The 3,646-nt window shown below is 40.2% G+C and overlaps 1 long non-coding RNA gene across 1 annotated transcript; it reads left to right on the forward strand.

The window, feature by feature from the left end:
- The first annotated feature begins 1,070 nt into the window (after positions 1–1,070).
- LOC139072072 (uncharacterized) lies at positions 1,071–3,411 on the forward strand. The gene is made up of 2 exons (XR_011521681.1): positions 1,071–2,549; positions 3,005–3,411. It is a non-coding gene; the product is annotated as an uncharacterized lncRNA (long non-coding RNA).
- The last annotated feature ends 235 nt before the right edge of the window (positions 3,412–3,646 follow it).

Genomic DNA, 3,646 nt, shown 5'->3' on the forward strand with positions numbered 1-3,646 from the left:
TTTTTGAGGTTGTAGGGGCTGTTGATTGGAGTACACTAAAACAAACCTGATCTCTCTAGGACATTCAGAAGCCAAGTTATAAGCCCTCAAAGGTGTAACTGGACTACTTCTTTAAAGTGACACCAGGCCCTGTGACCTTTGGGACATGGTTTGACCCCCTTAGGAAAGTGCTATCATCATGAAACGTTCAGATCACTTACAACTCAATAGATTCTACCTTCCTGTAACATTTCAGCCTGATTGTACCTTGTTTTTACACAAATGAACCCAGAATGATGTGAAATTGTGCTTTGTGCAACATAATTCTGGGTGCCATTTAAAAACCATAAGTGCTAATGACTCCATTCCTTTTTGAGGTTGTAGGGGCTGTTGATTGGAGTACACTAAAACAAACCTGATCTCTCTAGGACATTCAGAAGCCAAGTTATAAGCCCTCACAGGTGTAACTGGACTACTTCTTTAAAGTGACACCAGGCCCTGTGACCTTTGGGACATGGTTTGACCCCCTTAGGAAAGTGCTATCATCATGAAACGTTCAGATCACTTACAACTCAATAGATTCTACCTTCCTGTAACATTTCAGCCTGATTGGACCTTGTTTTCACACAAATGAACCCAGAATGATGTGAAATTGTGCTTCGTGCAACATAATTCTGGGTGCCATTTACAAACCATAAGTGCTAATGACTCCATTCCTTTTTGTGGTTTTAGGGGCTGTTGGTTGGAGTACATTAAAACAAACCTGATCTCTCTAGGACATTCAGAAGCCAAGTTATAAGCCCACGAATGTGTAACTGGACTACTTCTTTAAATTGACACCTGATCCGGTGACCTTTGGGACATGGTTTGACCCCCTTAGGAAAGTGCTATCATCATGAAACGTTCAGATCACTTACAACTCAATAGATTCTACCTTCCTGTAACGTTTCAGCCTGATTGGACCTTGTTTTCACACAAATGAACCCAGAATGATGTGAAATTGTGCTTAGTGCAGCATAATTATGGGTGCCATTTAAGAATCATTAGTGCTAATGACTCCATTCCTTTTTGAGGTTGTAGGGGATGTTGATTGGAGTACACTAAAACAAACCTGATCTCTCTAGGACATTCAGAAGCCAAGTTATAAGCCCACAAATGTGTAACTGGACTACTTCGACATAACATGAAAAACCCACTTTTTTATCCATTAACACGGTGTGTTTCACATTTTAAGTGTCTAAGTGAGCAAAAAGGCTTATATTATTCACTGGAGTTGCTATTTAGATATTTATTAATTAAGTTTTGGGCATATTTGTCCACCCGTTCAGTTTTTACATTATCTATTACATCAGTAATTAATTTAGTGAGGATAACTACCAAATATGGTAATGGCCCTCGGCTAAACACAGAGCCAATCCGCCATTTTTTCTTCTCGCTAAGATTTTTTGTAGTCCTATTGGAAAAATGCAGAATGTCTGGTTATTTTAGCCACACACAGCTCAAAACTGTTCCTCGTTTTAAGGAAGGGTGGTGTGGCAGTATTTAAACCTAGGAGCTGATGACACTACTGCTAAAAAAAACACAGAAGAAAAAGTAGTGTGTTTGCGTTTGTTTGTTTGTGTGTGTGTGTGCGTGCGCGCGCGCGCGCGCGCGTGGTTCGTTCGTTCTGTCTCCAGGCTAGTGGCTAAGTACTGAGGGCTTCATCTATCTAAAAGGAGTTATTTCCATCTGAATTTGGCAGCACCGGGACACAGCAGCAGAGCGGTAAGCTTCATATCACTCTAAAATGTCGACAAACTTTACTTTAGATTTACGGGCATTAGCAGCACTAAAGCGTTAGCATCCGGCTTGCTATCGCTAGCACAGTATGCTAGTAAAGTTAGCACCCAGATTAATGTGGATTTGGCTGATTTTCGTGGAATAAAACGTGATTTCTGATCAACGCCTTCTTTTACACCAGATGATAACCTCCCACTGATTGTAACAGCAGAGAGCCTGTGTGTTATTCTACATGAGTGTGATGTAATCTTAGCATCCAGTAAATAAAGTCCCATATCAGCTAAAATGCAGCGTGACAAAGTCATTAAAGTGCGTCAACACAGTGGATTTAATAGAGTTTTAAAGAACGATCTCTAAGTGAAGTGAGGTTAGTTTTTTGTCTCACTGCAGATATAAAAACTAACTCTGCATCAGTCAGACGCAGCAAAGCTCACCGTCTGTATGAGCGTGAGCGTCGGAAAGCTGATAAAATTGGCTGTAAAATAATTAAAACAAAGTAAAAATGTTCCTTTGCTTTTTAGAGTCCACATCCAGAAGACTGGAGCCGTGTTTCACTGACAGGCTGTCAGACGCCCTGATGAGCTCAGCTGGGACAAACTGGTCTGATGTTTAGGTAAGTGAAGATCTGCTTCTCCAAGTCCTTGAGATGCTAGTAAAAAATAATTTAGCCAGCTTGCTAATGTTACTTTTCTTCTCCTCTAAGGAACACAGAACGTTCAGATGTTGGCGTTTCACGTCACCTACTGAGGAAGGAGACCCACCAGTAAAGAGACGGTCTGGACCAGACCAAAGTGAGTGATGACACACCTCAGCCACCCTCATCATTAAGAACACCTCACCCCCTGAATCACTCCGTCTGATGACAGCAGAGTGATTTATTTGATGTTTTACTTGTTTAGTCTGTTTAGAAATTATTGAACTACATTATTTTCTGTAATCGACCATCTGATCTGGATGTGTGCAAAATAACTTTCCCCAAATTCAGCAGCAGCTGGCCTACAACAGCTGCAGCATGTAGTAAGTCTGTCTGCACTGCTCTCTAATGAGCTTCCTTTCATAAGGAATAATTTGTATAATTTTAGTGTCACTATTTTATTACATTTGTAGGAAAATATGAAGTCACTGCAGCAAAGTGAACTTGTGAACAAACACAAACGTGACTATAAACATGAAAGCTAAAGAAACAACCTTCCTAAAGCTGCTTGTAAACAAAATATGTCATTAAAGTTATTGTCTATCATTGCAGAATATGGCGATGACATCATGGAACTGGTCTTTGGAAAAGTTTTCCCTGAACCAACTCCGTTTCTAGATGAGGTAGAGAAGATCTGCATCTCACCAACTCTCTGGTCTCAGTATTCAGACAACGGAGGTCTCCCACTGTTGTCCAGGACCAGTTTGAAGCCCACATACTGCCCCTCCCTCATCATCAGGAAACATCAATCCGTATCCTGAGGACAACAGAAGACGGCAGGAGGACAGGAACTCTGAGACCTAGACACCACCAGCACCGAGACACAAAGCACCTGTGTGCACAACGCCTGTTTTAACTACTAAAGCCTGTTTATTATATTGTTCTACTTATTTGCTGTGAGGTTAATACTTAGAAAATTTGTATATTAATGTAAACAATAAAAAAAATCACTGATTGTATGCTTTCTTTTAGATGTAATGGTCCAAACTCAGCCTTGTAGACATTTATTGCATCCTCCCAGCTAACAAAAATTTGTTGTAAGAACGTTATGGGAATGTTTATTTTGAATGTTGTAAAAACGTAGAAATGTCCAGTTTTTTTAATGTTACTGGAACAGTGTGTTAACGTTACAAAAACATTGCTGGAATGTTTGCTTAAAGTTGTTTGAATGTTATTTTACGGTTAGCATGACGT

Source organism: Nothobranchius furzeri, chromosome 10 (genome assembly GCF_043380555.1).
Source record: "Nothobranchius furzeri strain GRZ-AD chromosome 10, NfurGRZ-RIMD1, whole genome shotgun sequence".
Taxonomy (NCBI): domain Eukaryota; kingdom Metazoa; phylum Chordata; class Actinopteri; order Cyprinodontiformes; family Nothobranchiidae; genus Nothobranchius; species Nothobranchius furzeri.